This window comes from Dermacentor andersoni, chromosome 5, assembly GCF_023375885.2.
Source record: "Dermacentor andersoni chromosome 5, qqDerAnde1_hic_scaffold, whole genome shotgun sequence".
Taxonomy (NCBI): Eukaryota; Metazoa; Arthropoda; class Arachnida; order Ixodida; family Ixodidae; genus Dermacentor; species Dermacentor andersoni.
In genome coordinates this window covers 26,430,726-26,450,724 of record NC_092818.1, presented here as the reverse complement: position 1 = coordinate 26,450,724, position 19,999 = coordinate 26,430,726, and the positions used below count along the sequence as shown (strand labels likewise).

The 19,999-nt window shown below is 45.4% G+C and overlaps 1 long non-coding RNA gene across 2 annotated transcripts; it reads right to left on the bottom strand.

Annotated features, from left to right (window-relative positions):
* Window positions 1-15,826: 15,826 nt before the first annotated feature.
* LOC140218326 (uncharacterized) lies at window positions 15,827-19,566 on the bottom strand. Of its 2 annotated transcripts, none has more exons than XR_011894593.1 (2): window positions 19,340-19,566; window positions 15,827-15,925 (listed from the first exon to the last, which is right to left on the bottom strand). It is a non-coding gene; the product is annotated as an uncharacterized lncRNA (long non-coding RNA). The 2 variants fall into 2 exon arrangements; XR_011894594.1 differs by having other exon boundaries at window positions 15,827-15,922.
* Window positions 19,567-19,999: the final 433 nt, after the last annotated feature.

The following is a 19,999-nucleotide window of genomic DNA, read 5'->3' as shown; positions in this document are numbered from 1 at the left end:
TGAGGACGGCTCAAGCGTTGTGCAGCAAACAGCGGCCTGGCGGCGAGTGCGTACCCGGATGAATGCAAGCCGTTAACAGCACAGACAGTTGCGCTAAATATTGTGCAGGGCCTTCCTACGGTGAGTCTGGCGAGGAGATGGGGAAGGCCCGTTAAAGAGGTTGTCGAGTGCACGCATTGTCTTAACGGCACTGTGCGTCCTGATTGTATAGCCTTGAGCAACAGCAATTAATTTAGCCGTTCATGCTCTGCGCGGTTAGTCAAGACATATCCAAAGAACTTGGTCTTGAAGTGGTACGCAGGTTACTCTTACAGGTGTGGGCTGTTACAAGTAGGCTGTACCACAGGAATCAAACATACACCATGTACAGCTGAAGGGATCAACAGTAGCAGAACAGCGACTATGATTGAATCTTCAGTAACATTCCTGGTTGGGTTAGGTTAGGTTAGGTTAGGTTGGGTAAGGTTAGGTTAGGTTAGGTTAGATTAGGTTGGGTTGGGTTGGGTTAGGTTAGGTTAAATAGATGCGCCTTAGTTTAAATTGATGCGTCTAATGTACGATGCTGGTGATGTAGTCGCTACCGGTACCGTATGTTGTTACTTTACGCAGTGATGCTGTTTCCAGGACACCACTGCTTGGGCCCCGGAAGCCACAAAGGAAGGACCTCCGTGGACGAGGACGGCCGCATTGCCAAGCGGCACGACGAGGCGTACGAAAGAGTGCAAAGCGACGCAGACGTGTTTGCAGCCGACCGGACGTTTACGAAGGAGTTTTTCAATGACTTTATATCAACAGGCAATTGGCACTCTGCCTTGGGCGCAGCCGGCTTGGGTGCGAAGAACCTGGTCGAGGAGCACGCACTAGGCCGCAGTCTCTATGGAATGCCAACCGGACGGAAGCGTGCAAATAACGGGCAAGGTATGGTAAGGTATGGTGCCTTCACAAGCCAATGATGAAGGTAAAGCCGTGTCAAAGCCGACATCGAAATACATATGTAGTCGGCGTAGGCACAGGGTTGAACAGAGCTTTGTAGGTTGTCGACTGTTCCAACGCGGGCTCTAAAAAAAAAGAAAGAAACGTTGGCTCCGTAGTCCACCATTTGTGAGTCCGCGGTTGCTGTAATACTTGGGTGTCGGACCATTTTGTGTGCGCATAGATTTACCCTATCTGCAACTAGTTACAAACGCATGTATTGCCACCGATCCATATTACTCCTAACGTGTTAAGCATAGCTTTGTGGGGACATTGTTGTACTCTCCATGGACGTTCAGAAACACGGCAGTGTACAATCTCTTCCAGACTTTCTGGTGTTAGGCATGCGTCATCAAGTCGACAACGTTGCCTATAGATGAACGGATGCGCCTGAATACAGCCATTGCGTTTTGGTAGATTTTGTTGTGTTCTAGGAACTATCCTAGACGTGCTAGAACAACCGTAGTTTGCGTGACTTTTCCACGGATGGTATGACGCAACAACCATAGGCGACTTAGGACCAACAAATTTGTTAGGCTTGCAGCTAGCATAAGTGCCTTTTCCATTAGCTGTCTGGCCTAAAAAGGAGTTAACTTGCTGGCATCCCGGTTTTTCTTTCTTGTTTAGTTGTTGTTGCATATGGATTAAATGATGGAGGACAGTGCGTAAAGGTAACCAGAGTCTTCGCGGCGCAGCACCGATGAATAGACACGAACCAACGAAAACGCAGAATGATAGGAGTTCAAAGTGACGACATGCTTGTTTTCAGTGCGCTATGAAGTTTGTACACTTAGATTCGTGCAATGCCCGCAAGAAAGTGGAACGTGCTATGTCGGTATCACTATTGTTCAGCTGTCTTTAGCACTCGCTTTCTATGCTGCTGAATCCCATGTATGTAAATATACACGAGATAGAGAAATAAACTTAGTGGAATTAGTAATCTACGCTTCTATATTACAAAAAGAAATTGTCGACCTTGTACACTGTGAGAATCTGTTTAGGCTAAGCATTCATTGGCGTTTGTGAAGAACGCTGTTCTTGTTTACCGACTATTTGTATGTATAGAGCACATGACCAAGTTTGACACATTTTTTCTTCGAAAAGCCTCTGACAACATAAAATATGGGCGCTCGATCAATTGGCGTTTTGTGCTTGACAATGAACGAATGGTGACAATGGAACAACCGTGATGTCATGACGAGGACACAATGACGATGCTATCACAAGCATCACTGCATGGCGGCGATGAAACGACGACAATGGCTTGATGACACTGGAACCAGTCTGGCAGAATGACGACGATGGAACAATCAACCACAAATGCAGGACAATGACTGTATGAGGACTGCGCAATGATTCCAACGGGATGACGACCCTGAACTCACTCCTACAGAATGACGACGATGGAATGACAACGATGGCATGGCGACGATGGCATGAGACATTGAATTCTTTACGATAGAATGACGACGATTGAATTGAATGAATTGAATGGTGTGTTTATTTCTTTTCACACTGAAAAAGAGGAGACAGGACTAAAAGCTGGAATGGAATGCCCTAGACAGAATGAGGACGACTCTGTGTTGAAAACGGAATGAATTTGGCATGACCGCAATGGGCAGGCTACGTAGCAGGGACGACACCGGCAGGACCAGGTTGCTGCCATTGTAATGTACGGCTTAACGACGACGGCATGACAGCGTTAAAATCACGAAACTCTAATTATGATGATGGTATGCGGACGATAGCGTCACGATGATGGAACGACCATTATGCGTAAGAGTGACTGCATGAGGGCGACAGCACGATGACGACGACGGCATGATGGTGTTAGAATGACAAAAAGGTATGACTACGACGATATGACGTCGACGTCATTACGACAATGAGATGACAAAACTGGAACGACGGTGATTTAAAGACGACTGTGGATTAAAGATGGTGGCGTTAATCCCCAGAATTAACGATGACGGCACTGGGATGAGGACACTGAAAGCACAATATACCGGTAGCAATGGAAAGACCACGACGACATGATGACGAATCTATGACGACCGGCCATTGACGATGTGTATTGACTACAATTGAATGAAGACGATGGCCCGACAATAGCAGCAAAATGGCGACAATATAAGCACACCGTGATGATGAAATAGTGAATACAGCAGAAGGATGACGATGGCATGAGAGCGAATAAACGATGACAGTGGTACGAAGGTGATACAATGGATATGGGAGACGACGATAGCATGTCGACGATGGCGCCCTGTTGGAACCGACGTCTACGCTTACATGTATCACCTGCCGCCCACGGCCGCCTCCTAGTGCTCTATGTGTACTACCGGCCACCCGTGCAAGACAACTATCAGCACCAGGAAATGGCGGGGGGGGGAGGGGGGGTGCAAAGATAGCTGCGGTTCAAGAAGCCTCTGGTGCTATCAGAGGAGGCTTCACAAGCCAGTCATAGACACCAATTCGAAAGCCAAGAAAGGACGCCATCTTGAGCTTCCTGCCCCACCCAGTCATAACGTAATAGATTTGACGTCCTCTACACGGGCGAAATTCATATTTCATCGGTGAATAAGAGCTATAATATATCATAAAGGAAGCCAAATGCTGAGTACAGCAAATTCCCAGGTTCCGGAAACTAGAGTACTAAAAAGGCCCAATCAAATACGAGAGTATATTATAATATTTGTAACGCCAAAGTGATGCACCAGCATGGAGGACTGAGCAGAACAATAAAATTAATTGTAAATGTGGCCTCCGTTTTCTTTTGCCCTCTGATAATCAGCCGATTGCCAGAAATTTAACAAACTGTCCTGAAATACTACGTGTTGATTTTAACTCTCTTTCCTAATTCCCCGAAACATAATCTTCCGTTACTCTAACGCAAATTTTTTTCTTGTTTACACTACCAGCACCATGTTGCCTTTTTGTCATTTTCTTCTTTTTTCCAGGTTACGGTGCATGTACTCTGACATTGTCACGCGGATTGAAGTCTCCCGTTGCGTAATCCTACCGTTGTGTAATGTAATGCCATCTGGTCCTTAAGAAAAAAAAACCTAAATTAGCGAAGTCAATGGAACGAGGCAAATTGAAGGGAGCTACATGTCATAGCTCACTTCAATGACAATCAGTGCCAACGCAGGTGTGGGCTCGCTATTCTAATGAAAGAGGCGTTTATGAGTTATTCTAAGGTTAACTCTAACTTACTTTAAAGATTATTAACGTTCACGCACAAGCTAGAACGTTTATGCGGGGAAGAAAAACAACGTCCACTCCCACTCTTCCGCAATCTTCTTAAACGTGTGCGTTTCAGGTTAATATTCCCAAGCAGAAACTCAAAGCTCCTGATACGAATCATCGCGAACAGTTTGTTGTCCCATGTGTTGAATGTGTAGTTTACTTTATTACATCATCATGTGGGAAAAAATATTTGAGACAAACTGCCAGATGTCTCGACGATCGCTTACGAGAGCACTCAAAGAATTTTGATAAACTGGCAGTAACCGGTCATCTTGCTGCACATTGTACGCACTGTGGCTGCAAACCGTTGTTTAAAAAGACTACAGTGATGGACAGGCATTCTTATCGACTGGCAAGGGAAATCGTAGAGTCGTTTGAAATGTACAGAAACAAAGATTGCGTGAGCTGCCCATCTGTCGCGTTGTCAGAGAAGGAGGTGCTGTTCTTGTCACGGTAGCGATGGCTTGTTACGCTGTTAGGCGATCTGTGATGCAGTGCTAACGTTACATTCTCTTTCCGTTTTTTATTGTACTGTGCTATATATGCTGTGACCAAGTGCCATAAATCACCAGTTGGTAGCGCTGTGTCTGGTGTTCCTTCTCTAGTGAACGTTTGTTTGCGCTAAAAGCTATTAACATCGAACACCAGCTAGCCCACAATCTGTTTTGTTGAACTTTACTTCAGCTTTCGCCTGCTCTTTGAGAAGAAGTTGAAAGCTAGCTAAAGCAAAATTTGCATTCTGTCCATCCTGTTTCTATTCAGCATAGCGGAAAGCCACCTTCACCAAGACACTACAGCTGGCTGTTAGCGCGGATGCAACAAAACAGCCCTTAAAGAAAACTACACCCATCTGGTTATCAGTGTTCGACGTTATGCAAAATATGAGCCTAGTTTCCTATTAGCAGAGGTAAGCTGCCAGCGTATGTTCTTGTTTCCTACTTTGAGCGGATAATCATGGGAGCGACTTCTCTTATTAGGCTGCTACCATGGCGTTCTATTTCTAACAAAGCTCCTTTGTAAAGGCGCATGCATGTGTCATTAGCAAAATGGCACCAGCGGTCGCGTGCTGTGCATTCGGCACCATAGATGCAACGCAACTGCTAAACAAGACTCTTGGGATAGGCTGCTTGGTTCATGGTAAACGAAGGTTTTCTGTGCAAGCTAAACCAGGGGCCCTCTAACGTAAAGCTAATCCAAACTTCTCTATTCCAATTGTGCAATTAGCGCTTCGTGATTCGTCTAAAGCTGTTTTCGACCAACCCCACTTCGCCTCTCTGTCATGCGACGTAACAGAAACCACGATAGCTCCCAATCTGCGATGACGTTTACACACTGATTATGCATGATTCTACCGATTCAACGCCTTTTCGCCATTAACCCTCTGCCATTGGCCACAAGGTTAGCTGCGCCCGATTCACCTTTCTGTCACTCGACGTTGCAAAACTGCGAAAACTGATTGCGCCAAAGTGACGTGTACGCGTTAAAAATGCGTAAATATGCCGAACAAAACTTGATATTTCTCTCAATAGTCGGAGACTGCCCCGTTCCGAATGGAATAGAAGATGGCTGCCGCCGATCGCTCAGGCACTGGCTACTCGCACCTGCCGGAGAGCATGAATTTATTTGCGTACTGCGAAACATTTTGTGTGGCCATATAACGTTATCGAACTCTTTCGGCAAGTATACGACGTCGCTCTGCTAACTCTTCTTTGCTGAGAATCCATTTTAGCGGCTTTTCAAAATCTGCGTTGCATGACACCGCGATTTTCGGCAAGACATCGCAAGCAAAGTAAGAGAAAGCGGGCCAGTTGCCGACGCCAGCACCTCCCTCTTCATCCGGTTATGTATTTTCAGTGCGCTGGCTCGGCCCCATGGAAACGCTCGCCACTTGACCGTGCTGCTCGCCTCCTGTCAGCCAATTAGATAAGAAAAGCCGCTCAATGCAGGCAATGTTATTTGTTTTGAAAGCAAGCAAGAGTGAACTTCTATAAACGAGGAAAGCGTTTGATTGGGCTGTTCAGGCAACCCTGTGGGTCACCGTCCGATGCTTGCGTCGCCGGTTACGTAAATTTGAAGTCAGTAGATTGCAATAAAAACATATTGGAATAGTTTTATACTATATGGCCCCAGTATGAAATAAAGACAAGAAAACAAGAGCGGCACTGACTTTCAAGTGAATGTTTCATCACTTGAAGTCCCAAAGCTATGCGAGCGCAAATGATCGCAACATTCTTTCAGGTTTTCAACATCAAACCGTTTCTTCAAGCCTTTATAATTGTAAAAGTTTTGCAAGCGTCCATCATTTTCGGCCCACTTGTTGAATTCATCCCTGCCTCTTTGAAGACACTGAAGCAATCGCTCACTACTTGCTGCGCTTCTTCTTTGTTCTGTGCTTCGATGTCCAAATCATCATCGTAGATATGGGTTTTCAATAGTTTCCAGTTTCAATAGTTTACCAGTTGGAAGTTGTGTCGCACAGTTGCAGCAAGGAGGAAGGGAATGCTGCAAACACCGGAAAGAACCCTTGTCGTGCGCCGCTCTCAAGATTGGACGATGCTTCTTCAAACCAAAAGTAATGAAACGCGTCTCAGTTGTGTTCGGCCAGTGACACTTGAAGAAAAGCTTTTTCGATGTCGGCGAAAATCCCAATCTTGAAGCTAGGAAACTTCAGCAGTAAGACAAGAATGTTGGGGTTCAAATTCGGTCTTGTCCACAAGAGATTGAATAGAAGTGAGTCTGAAGCACGAGAAGAGCCGTCCAATACCTCCCGTACTTTCGTTGTAGTTCTGCCACGTCTCACTACAGCTTGATGTGGGACGTACACGTAATATCTTTTCTCGTACTGTCCGTTGGTACCTTATCAGCGAGGTCACAGTTGTAGTAGCTGCTAATTGCAGTGTATATGCATTCTAAAACTTGCATACACAAAATGCCGAGTCGTATACGGTTCACGCGCTTTTTGGAAAACGGCGTAATGAGCACCGAAAGCGCTTATATGTTTTCTGAAGCTGCGTCCAAAGCTTAGTGTAGTCCACCGAATAATCGTCTACCATATCCGCCAAAACAGTAGTTTGTTATGCGCATTCATTGCAAACACGAAGGCAACGGAGGCCGCTGAAGCAACAAATGGACGCGTCAACACGTAATAAACCAAGTTTGTGTCCACGTGATAGCTGTGAAAAAGAGCCGTTATTTTTCGCTGAAAAGTAGCGGTTTATCGTGTTCTCGAGGCTGCTCTGGCAAAGAACACGACAACAATACTGTGTACGCGGCATGCGGTATGACGTGGTGGCAATTTTTATCGAGAACACTCAATTATAAGCAACGCGCGCGCCTACGAAAACGGGTCTAGAGCCGCTCCGACAGTGTTGGGCGCGACCGCCCTTAAGCAAATCTGTCCTAAAGGTTACGAAACAGCGCTGTTGTGCAAGGACGAAATGTCAGCTTGCTTTTTCTATGCGGCGAGTTAGAAAGTTTTGTTATTGAAGATTGTGCAGGCCGCCCGTGCTAACAGCTCATGTTATCCCTGAAATAAGCAACTTAATCAGAACCGACAATCATATACCAGGTATTCACCACGCGAATGCGTATGCAACGACCTCGTGCCCCTTGAGCTTACTGAACCGTTTTCATATAAAGGTAATTCATTTATTTTTTACTTCTTTAGTACTTGTTGGATATTAAGAGTACCCTATTGTGACAAGGCTCGATAGGTTTTTGCTGACGACGTGAGGGAAGATCAATATGAATGAAGCTGCACCACCGATGTAACGAAAGAAAAAGAAGAACAAACGAAGAACATAAAGAGTCCAAAGATATACAAGAAAGAAAGAAAAAATTAAAGTCGTTTGGCCGGGCCAAGCAGCGCTCTCATAAATCATCCCCTAGAGTCGCTTCCTTGCATCAGCAGTAATCGCAACGGAGCATTTATTCTGCGTTTAATAAACCAAGTTTGGGCAACCGAAGAGGGGCAAGCGTAAAGCAGGACGATGAGAAAGTAATGGCTGTGCTCGTCAAAGCAAGATAATGACACAGGATGGCTACAGCGCTGAATTCGCTTGCACAACGCTCCCAAAATAAATAATAACTCAGAATATGCTCGCGTCCCTTTCGATCTTTCGCATTTACCTCATTAGTGCGAAAAGCCTCTCATTGTTACACGTGGACGTCAAATTGTACGTGCAAGATATATTATATTAACGGGAGGCTAGGGAGGGGCCTAATAGTCCTGAATGGTTGTAGTAAGTTGCGTGCGTTACGAGCGTGCATAAATCAATCAAATAATCAATCAAAAATGATGATAGTTCTGCAGCAGCGCTTTGACAAAGAGGAAACGGAGTGTGATGTAAACGTATTTTATCGAGTATCGCTGACGCATTTCAAAGTTAACATGAAAAGCTAGTATTTTGTCTTGTGATGAGGTCAAAGTGCACAAAAAGAGCACTGGTGCGTTGATTTTACTTTTACTCTGCTGTTTCCTCAGGCAAGAAACATCAACAAAAATCTAAACATTTAAATTTGTTCACGTTAAAAAATATAATGATAAAACGAACGGCTTTAGCACAGTGATGGAAGCAGCTGCCACGCGGCATGGAGAGGAGGAAAATAAGGTGGTATATCAATCAAACGGATAGAAATATCCTTTGGATATTAAAAACTCTCTAAAGTTATAGCACCAATGTTGGAATGCCAGTGGGACCGATTGGTGACAAAATGTTTGTTGTGGTTTTCACCCCACCTGTTTAAGCTTTTAACTCGGGTAACATATTTTCGTCAGTTTGGTCCTAGATCATGCGCTGCATAACATCTCTGAGAGATTGTCGATAGTTGAAGGGTTGTCAGTTCGTTGCAACACTTATCGAGTTTTGCAAGCTTAATCTTAACAAAAAGCCGCACCAACTCGCCCAGCTTTCAGTTTTGATGCTTTTAAGTTTGTGTTACTTTCGAATGTGCTGTCATGTACTGACTTGTCTTATTCAGCGCACGCATGAGTGATGCGATGTGCAACGTGATATTGATGCTAAAATTGTTATCGCGCACAGGGACCATTTAAAAGTATAAATATTTGAGGCATAAGACAAGATAAACTTAGCACAGCAAGCGAAGTCATTGTAGCTACGAACTCTCAGCTCCCCTCGACCACACTTTTACATTGTACGTGCACCTGAGACTTCATACAACCTTTTCCAGTCAGACGGCCGCTTAAAAGTTGAGGGAAGAACGTTTATTCACTTGCTGCTAAATCAACTACGATTTACGAAAAAAGAAATCGCCAATGTTAACACCTTGACGAAAACGAAAGTTTGTACGCCATCTTGCCAGCCGTAATGCCTGTAGTGATTCTTCATCCCCATGGCTAGCACTGATTGGAACCGCCTTCCCTCCTCAATCACAAGCCATCACAGAAACCATAAGCTTCAAGGCTGCTATCAATGATGATTTATGTAAATATTGTTTGTTAAATTTGGTAATTGTTGGGAAACTTCTTTTTATGCGAAGCATATTACGAGAGCTCAACCCAGCTTCTCAGGCGCGGCGGTGTCGCCTTCAATACCACGTGACACCGTGACGTCACGACAGAGGAGAAACGGGGCTCCAACTCGCGCCGTCCCTCGCGGCGTCGCGGCGGTATATAAGCAGCTGCGCTTGCCCCTGCTAGACACTCACGAGGTGAGATGCCTCCTGGAGACAGAGCTCCTCGTTGGAATGAGAAGCGAAGGTTGCGGCGTGCTACAGAGACTGATTTTCTAGGTGGCTTTGGCTCAACTCTTGCAAGATGGGCTGGGTGGGAATCGAACCAGGGTCTCCGGAGTGTGAGACGGAGACGCTACCACTGAGCCACGAGTACGATGCTTCAAAGCGGTACAAAAGCGCCTCTAGTGAAGGCGGTGTTGCCTTAGAAACGAGCTGTTTCTAAGGCTCAGGCGTGCGTCGCTTGCTCAGGCGCACATTTCGTTGCCGCGCCGAACGCTGCGTTGCTCGACGCTCACCGCGTCCAATGCGGCCCTGCCCACCCAACTCGCGTGGGTAACTCCGTGACCCGGGACACGTGTCCGGACCTTACCCTCACCAAAAACATTCAATATGTAGACTGGGTCAACACAGAAGAAACCCTCGGTAGCGACCACTGCATACTCAATACAACAATTCGCACCCATCCATTGGCAAGACCTTTCGCACAGGCAAAATTGCCCGATTGGACCAAATTCCGACAAACGTACACCAACTCGACCCCCATTCAGGAGCAAGGGTACCACGTCTGGTCCCAGCAATTGGTTTCCACCCTTCGCTCCACGGAAACTCAAATTCAACTCTCTGAGGCGACCCCGGAGGTGGACAACCACCTCCTTCACCTCTGGGAGGCCCGGCACAGCCTTGTCCGCCGATGGCGCCGGCAAAAACACAATCGGAAACTCAAAATTCGCATCGCTGAGCTCACCCAACGAGCGGCAGAGTACGCGGCCCAGCTCGCTGACTCTAACTGGGTGGACCGATGCAATACGGCCCCGCGACAAATGTCCAGCCGGAGTACGTGGCGCCTCTTCCGCGCCCTAATCGACCCCACCCAAACTCGATCAGAAACACAAAAACATCTCCAACGAGCCATTCACTGCTTCGATGGAGACACTTCAAAATTGGCATGCAAACTCCGAGATCAATACCTCTGTACTCAGCAGGACCCCCGAGGGCCCGCGTACTCGTATGCAGGTTCCGAGAACGCGGAGATGGACCAACCGTTCCAGCTGCACGACCTGAAGGCGGGCCTAGCAAAAATGAAGCGAGGAACGGCACCGGGACGGGATAAAATTACAGTCAAATTACTTGCCAACCTTCCCGACTCTGCCTACTCCACACTCCTCGCTTACATGAACTCCATTTGGATCGGGGAAACACCCCTCCCAATTGATTGGAAGACCGCTCTGGTCACCTTCATTCCCAAAGCTGGTAAAGCCAACAAAATAGACAGCCTCCGCCCCATCTCCCTTACTTCTTGTGTGGGAAAATTAATAGAGACGATGGTGCGCGACAGGCTGTCTGACTTTCTGGAGAACAAAAATGTTTTCGCAGACACCATGTTCGGATTTCGCCCACACCGGTTTGCACAGGATGTCTTGCTTCAACTTGACCGAGAAAGTCTGGACCCGATCGAATATCCCCTAAGTGACAAAGTAGTACTCACTTTGGATTTGAAGGGGGTCTTCGACAAGGTGACCCACGAAATTATTCTAACACATCTTTCCCAAACAGATTGCGGCCGAAACACCTTTAACCACATTAGGCAATTTCTCACTGACCGACAATGATACATTCGGATTCAGGACAGCGAACACGGCCCATACCAATTAGGCACGCGAGGGACCCCGCAGGGAGCGGTCCTCTCGCCCCTCCTATTCAATTTGGCGATGATGAGACTTCCCGCTCAGCTGGCGAGGATCGACGGCATCGAGCACGCGCTGTATGCCGACGACATCACCATCTGGGCTAAACACGGCTCGGTAGGAGAAATGGAGGCCAACCTGCAGCAAGCGGCGGACATCGTAGACAACTATGCCCGTCGATGCGGCCTTCAGTGCTCCCCGTTCAAATCTGAATTTGTGCACATACGCCCCTCACCAAAGTGCACCACCAAAATCGACCTCTCCCTTAACAGTGGACCCATACCCGAACACGACGAGATCCGAGTACTGGGGCTCTTTATTCACAAAAATCGCAAAGCTGACACAACATTGGCCAAATTGCGTAAGGTGGGGGACAAGGTGGGCGGGATGGTCCGCCGGGTTTCGAACAAGCGCGGGGGGTTACGATGCAAAGACGCCTTGCGGCTGGCGCATGCATTTGCAACCAGTCGAGTCCTTTACTCGGCTCCATACCTCCACCTACGCAAACTTGACGAGAAGGCACTCGAAGTCATTCTCCGTAAAATCTACAAGCGTGCCCTCGACCTCCCGGTCAGTACCTCCAACCTGCGCCTCCTGGGCCTGGGGATGGTGAACACCTTTAAAGAGCTGCGAGAGGCACACTTGATGAACCAATACACGAGACTCTCTAAAACGCCGTCGGGTCGCCGCCTCCTTGCCCGACTACACATCCATCATTCAATACATACGGAAGAGCACGTACATATCGCATCACAGTGGAGGTATGCCCTGCACGTGCGCCCTCTTCCGGTCAACATGACACGAGAGGACCATAGTGGCAGACGCCTCGCGCGGGCGGAAGCCTTGGCTCGCTACTACGGACACAAACACGGAGTCTTCTACGTGGACGCCTCCGGCCCGTACCATGGGGGTTGGTACACGGCCGCAGTCGTCCACCAAAACACAGCAGTAAACGGACTCACTTTCCGTGCACACAACATTACACACGCGGAGGTGGTTGCCATCGCGCTAGCCGCCGCAGATCAACACTCGCGGGTCATCATCACCGACTCGAGGGGTGCTTGCCGCAATATTGAGCAGGGGCACATACCGTACCTCGCCTACAAAATTTTGCAAAACAGCGACTATCTCGGTGCCCCCTCGCACCGTACGATTATCTGGACTCCCGCTCACACGGGCCTCGAAGGAAACGAGACGGCCGATGCCGTCGCCCGCGCGCTCACTTTCCGGGCATCACCTTCGTCCCCCACCGATCCGGACCCCGAACCCAATCCCGCCTATACTTTCAAAGAGATCGTTCAGCTCTACCAATCTGGCCATGCCATCTATCCCAAGCCCTGTAAGGGCCAAAACTCTGCTGTGCCCGGCAGCGTTAAAATATTTTGACCCCGCTTGCACGGGGGAGTGCCCGCACTGTGGGGAAAAGTCCTCAGACATTTTTCACATGGTATGGGCATGTCAAAAAACCCCAAATCTAACCCCCCTACCCAACCCTTCCCGGGAGGACTGGGAGGCAGCCCTGCTCGGCTGCTCTGACCTGACGGCCCAACGGGCCTTGGTCGAGCGGGCCCGGGCGGCGGCCGACGCCAATGGGCTCCCGTAAGGGGGAGCCCACCTAGTGTTGATGCAAAACCTATCTAAATAAATGTTTTTCAGACAGACAGCGTCCAATGCGGGGCGCGTAGTCGCTGCGCCGTAGCCCATTGTCTTGCACCCCTTGGCGGGTCGACGGGAACGCTGTCGCGTTCCACTCTTGAAGGCGAAGCAGAGTAACGCATGAGTTGTTTCTTCGCCTAGCCGAACCAAATATAGCCAAGCAACAGCAATTCACCAGGCTAAACAGTGGTTCAACAACTAAAATAAAGGCTAGTATGCTTCGCATCCTGGGCTTAACCTTAGCTAAGCCACAGCCATTTTTTTTTACTTTACCTGCACAATGGTTGTATTTTACCACTCCTTCTTGAAAGTACGCTAAATAAATAAATAAATAAATAAATAAATAAATAAATAAATAAATAAAAGTGCTCGCAGTGGCTAACACTCTGAGCGATAGATCAAGTACGGGAGGATAGGCACCACCGTAGCTCAATGGTAGAGCATCGCACACCACGCTCCTCATGGAGCATACGCTCCGCTTCCACTTGTGGCAAGTTGTCTTTTCATCCACTTTCGCTTCATTTTTCCTTATGTTATTTCAGTTAAAAAGAACAGACAGCTTCCATCTACGTGAGTTTTCCATTCATTGTTTCTTGCCTTCATCTTGATGGATACGCATCTCTATAGTTTCGCCCAGAGTGCAGTGCTAGAAGCACTGGGACAGTGCCACAGTGGGGCCCGCTACAGGTGTTTTCTGTTAGACCCGTGGCATCGAAAGCGCACCTGCTCCCTGAGTGGCTTGCTGAAAATCCAGAAAACAGAAAACGCCGTAACACTGAAGGCTGGTAGCAAAACGCGTGTTGGCCTTCTCGCCAGTACCGACCCATTACTGACCGGAATCGCAGCTCGCCTTCACAGCCTTGATTATGAAGATATATGGGCGGTGTCAAGTTGCCGCTCTACCCGGTAGTTCAATCAGCTTGGCCAGCTGCAAATATTTCAAGCAGAGAAAAAGTATATATATTTTTTTGCTTTTTGCTGTGGCTCTCACAGCTTAGGTAGGGAATAATATATACAATTGATAGAAAATTGCGGTGTACACGGGATATAGAGCCTAATAGCTAGAAGGCGAAGTGCTGAGCTTAAAGACCAGACTTCAAGTCTCTTGAGCTCGAACCGAAAATTTTCTGTACTCGTATTCCCGATTCTGCATATCTTCCCGTTCAGTTTTGGTTTAGCACTGAAGCATAAACATAACGGTCTGTTTCTCAGCATGTTTCTCCTAGTTGCCTTCTTTCGCAGGCTTAGGTAAACCTACGCCGATTGCCTGGTATCGCTCCGAGTACTTGTACCAAATAGAGCAAACCTCCCGCTCATTGAAATTTGCGCCTAGTTTTCAATATTATTTTATTTCTTAATGACATGCGTTCACGGGGTGGAACTGAAGAAGCTCCGCCCTTTGGGCTCAATTTCTTAGGCAAAAAGTACTCACGCGAACAAAAGACCGCAACAGCTGTGGCGATGCATTTAGCTTCCGACGTTCTGTGAGGGTGGAAAGGCAACAGCTGCGAATAAACGAGAAAGAAAGAAAGAAAGAAAGAAAGAAAGGAAGGAAGAAAGAAAAGCGAAGTAGCATAGTCCCTATATATCATGATAGCGCCCCAGGCGCCTGTTGGCGAGGCTATGCTGTGACCGTCAATCTCAGTACTCTGCTGGCAGCTTAGGACCCCGGGCGTCTGCTACGACACCTAACAGCACGACAAAGCCCACGTGCGCACTTCATCGGCTGTGAAATTGCAAGGCGGACGTTAGGGCAAAAATTGTCTCGTACACTGAAAATTGTACGATTTCTAAACTAAAATGCCACACAGTAAAAAAATTCGGCTTACTTTACCGAAAATCTGCTGGTAATTTGTGACCGAACATTCTTCCGTAAATAAAAAACGGTCATTTCCGTTGAACGGACAGCTGCAACAGAGAGACCGTAACACAAGATACGAGTGCTTTTCTATTTAGAAAACGGAAGACTGTACGCTAGATCTCTACTTTAACCGTTAAAGTACAGGTGCTTCTCGTATTCAGAAAACGGAGCACACTGTATACTTAATCTGTACCATAACCGTTAAAATATAGGTGCTTCCCGTATTCAGAAAACGAAAGACTGTATGCTGAGTCTGTAATATATCCGTTAACGTACAGGTGCTTCCCGTATTTCGCCTTGCAGAGGATATCCATTCTTTGGAGAATGTACCATCAGGAGAAAAATTGCCCAGGATGTGCGAGAGTCGACCGAATTTTATTGGTGCGCTATTTGCTGGGATCAGCCGTGCTAACATCTGTGTTCATAATGCCCATACGTGACACACTGTTTCCAGCGGTCTTGAACACAGAGATGCAATTTGGTCAACGGTCGCACTTCCAGGGTACTTTTGTCCACGATAGTACATCTCCTTAATTGCATATGTCTGAAGGCAGCTCATAGCCGAAGCAGCAGGCCACCATGAAGAAAATTGTCTTGTCAACGCACTGACATGGCTACACAGATAAAAAGACTTTGCACTTTGTGATATGAATGCATTGCATGGCATACATACAAAAAGGTGCAAAATTTCAGTCCTCAAGTCCTTAGATCACAGAAGCAACTTTATTTTCTTCAATTCCTCGTCTTGCACTCTTTCCCGGTGGAAGTTGTTCTTGAGCTCAAACGCCTTGTAAAGATAAGCATGCTGCTGTTAGAAGAAACAAATAGTATTCGTGAATTTCCGTCCTAAGGAAAGCGGCAAAAAAGGAAAATCACAGAACACAGCAAAGCAGTAACTGCTGTGTTAGAAAAACATGTACGTTGACCTACATTGTTGGAACAAGGGTTGTTGCTGTAGCCGACATTTCGACATAGTTGCATGTTATCAGGGTTGCAAATGTATTCCTTGACAGTGTTTTTTTTGTGCATAGCTCACTGGCCCTTAGCCTCATTAGAGGAAAAGAATGTGGTGCATATAATAGGTCAAGCGAAGCCAAAGTGTTAAAATAAAGGCAGGAAGGGTGTGCTTAGCAGTGGTGATTGTGATGGAGTGGGTATGAGCAGTGCTGTCAGTTCTTGCAAAGACTAGGGGTGACCAAAACAGAAAACGATGTACTCATGTAAGCAATCATTAATCTAATACAGTTAATATTCCCAGAAGTCAAAATAGGTATTAAGATAAACAGTTTGCAGATTTGGAAAAAGGCAACAAATAATTAAGGAAAATAAATTTTGTATCAATATACAAATTAAGATCAGTGTAAATGGTAAATGAAGGCACATTATGAATACACATTTTGTTGAAAGCTCATGAAGAAAAAACATACTGACCAAATATTAAAAAAGAAGGACAATAAAATTAAACTGGGTATTACCATAAAACAGTAACGAACAGCCTGTGGAAAAAAATGGGATGGGCAATATGATAATCAAGTGCAAGATTTCGAAACATTGAGCGCTGTTTATATTCATGCTGCTGGTGACGGCTTCAAGTTTCTGTCTTCCTGCGGAACCTTTGTCTTACTTTAACACGGAAATGGGTCATTTTTTAAACAAGTATAAGTTCAAATGCTGTTCAAAGCTTCAGCATTATTATTATGAAAGAAAATATTATGGGCAGTTCTCCTGGGTGGGCTTTCATTCACCAGGAATTTCCACAGGTGTAAGCTCAAAATTTACTGGTCTAAATGGACCTTAGCTCCTGGCAAACCATTAGCTGTTCTTTTTTTCAACACAGATACCTACACATTATAAGTTGGCAGGAGCGCTAGCGAACTACGTTATACTTGTTGCCACAACCAAAGTGAAGCTTGGTAACAGCGAGTGAAAGAAACAAACAGCATTCCACAATACTGATTCAAGTCATCCAGAAAAGTTGCTGAAGTTATTGTACACCCCTCTCCCCACCATACACACAATTATACACCACACTGACGCTCATGGTGTCAGCCATGCTATTATAACACCAGATATCAAGTGAGGAGAATTAGGGGATAAGAGGGCCCAATTATTTTTGATAGAACATCAAATGTGCTTTACATTAATGCTACATTCCAACTAACAAAAGGGCAGCCGGTTTGTGAGATAGTGACCAATGCATACGAAAGCTCATGACATTCTGTGCAGCAGAACATTGCCGATGAGGTGTTATGCGCACAAGTGCACTCTTTCACACAAAATGACATCCTGCAGTCAAACCTTTTGCCAACATTAGGGTTTGAAAAAGACGATATTGGAAGGCAAATAGTGCGAAATTCGTTGAAAATTATTAAAAATTATTCTATTATTCTTTATTCTTACTGTTCGTTAAAGATTCACAGACTATTCTCTATGGGTGTGTGAACAGGCCCCCTGCTTTTACAGTCGTAGCAACAATGATCTGTGGCACCGACAAGGAGAATTGCTTATGAAGTTTATGCAAGGGTATACCCTACAAATTACACCCCGTTTCACATTCGAATCTGGTAGAGGAGGGAGCGGAAAAAAAAATATTTTATTTCTATTTGCAAGAGGAAAAAACTATTTTCTGGTGGAACATGCATACTCCAGAGTACAAGAAACAAGTGTACCCTAACCATTGCTGTTGCCGATGCCTGTGCACTAGCAGTTACATATAATATGGCAGTTACAGTTGTTTTTACAACAGCACTGAAAGCTGCTGTCAGTTTACCAGAACACAGCTGTAATATAGTTAGGGGAAGTCAAAGCGCTCCAATGAATTTATCTCATATGACACAATTGGAATGCAATATTCTGCAAATAAGTGAAGTGCGATGTGCCATCCCATACAATGAAACACCTTTGAAGAACCTGAATCACCACCTGTGCCGTGACAAGGTAAAGAGTGTGTTCTGTGTAAAGTAGTGTACATGTATAGCCTAAAGCTGTGGAGAATGCCTTAGTATCTGTCGTGAAGGTTTCTAATTTAAATCGCACACAGTAAAAATCTCTATGCATTTTTGCAAAACGCAAACCCCCGACCTTTTTTTTTGTTTAAAGGTAATGACACGTAGGGCCATAACATGTACACTATGGGCTTTATTCCCAAACACTCAAAACGAATAGCACCACCTTAAGTGTTATGTGCCGGCTGTCTCGCATTTGCTGTCAAAAATTGTGTCAGATGCTGCAGTCAGCAGAGAAACTGATTTCTGAAGCAATATAAATTATTAATTACTGCGATCTCAGTTCTTTCACTGTTTAAGGATGGGTCTTAAAGTAAAAAAAAGGAATAGATACAACATATATATTTTAGGTCGAGACTGTCATGAGGTATTTAGCAGTCTAAATTATAGTTTCCAGATTTACAACACAAGACAGATTTTATTCCACTGAAAGAATGGCATCATGCCAATGATTCTTGCATTTGGTTCTATATTTATTTGCATTCATTTCAGTAGTAATGTGTGTGCATTGTCAGCGATATCGCTTCACATGTTCAGATTGAGTGTTTTCCCAATTTAGGGAAATTCGTATATGCAAGTAACCTTGTATATGACACCAACAACTTGCTCAGCAGGAGTATTTATAACATTTGCAAGGTACGAGGCTCCTGAATGCATATCTAAGCCTGGATGCATGCCGCCTTCTAATCTCATCCGCAAGTTTCTGGAAATCATCTAAAAGGTTTCTTATGATGAATGTGAATTTGCTTGTAGGGGAGAAACAGGGAATGTAAACAAGTGAATTATGCAGCATAAGAGTGATGTAAGCAAGAAGCAAGCATCAAGAAGCACTGTCACTCGATGCGCATAGACTATGAAACACAACAATTATTTGGGATGATTTAAAATTCTGGCAGTGGAATGAAATATGTATTTTAATCTATATATAAACTCTTTCATTACACACTCTACTACCACTACCTTCACCAGACACGTTCGTAATCATTATCATATCTACGACAAATCATCCTGGCCAATATTCAAACCTTCATAAGCTGATTTTTTACTGCTATTTTTGTGCAGGAAAGAGGTGTCCATATGAAGACAATATCATATACTTATTTCCCATTTTTCCATAAATTATGAGGGAAAAATTGCACACATAAAAGGCATTGAGCTTGATTAAGTTTTATGTTTGAAGCTGTTGATTCTTTTTCCCTTTGCCATCTTTGACCCACCTGGTTAGCTATGTAGACAGAAAAGCTGCAGGAGAAAGGTGGTGGTGCCAAATTAGACTAGTGCCCCAGGAGACCTCTTCACGGCCACTGGAGGAACTGCCGGTGGTCTTGGCTTCTGCAGTCAACTGCTGTGGCCTCAGCATGTTCCTTGAGGGCCATGGCCATGTCGAAGATGCCTTGTCTCCACAGGCTGCAAAAGAAGGATAATTTTCTGAGCTAAGTCTTTTTCTTAAAAGAACCCATTTAAGTTTTATTCGTGGCTCTGCAACACAAAATTGCCACGTGACTGGCCACTCAAGGCACTTGTAGGCTTCTTTCTTGGAAAAACACTTTTATGTAGCACACAATGAGTAACAGAAAAGTGTATCGGGAGGCTTTCATTTTGCTCTACACTTTCTTCATTGACACTTTTCATTTAATTATTTGAGAAGTTTATTAACTAATTAAGAATTATTATGTAATTAGGCAGAATGCAAAAAATTATCTGAGTATCCCCAAGCAATGGCAATCAACATTACCTTTGTTCTGTCTAGTTACATCGCATTTACACATTTCTAAACCTTGGTGCATGATAGTTAGGCCACCATGTAAATAAAAAAAACTATATTACAATATCTATAATCATGACTTGCGTGTTATTGGTGGCTGTGGCAGCTTCAA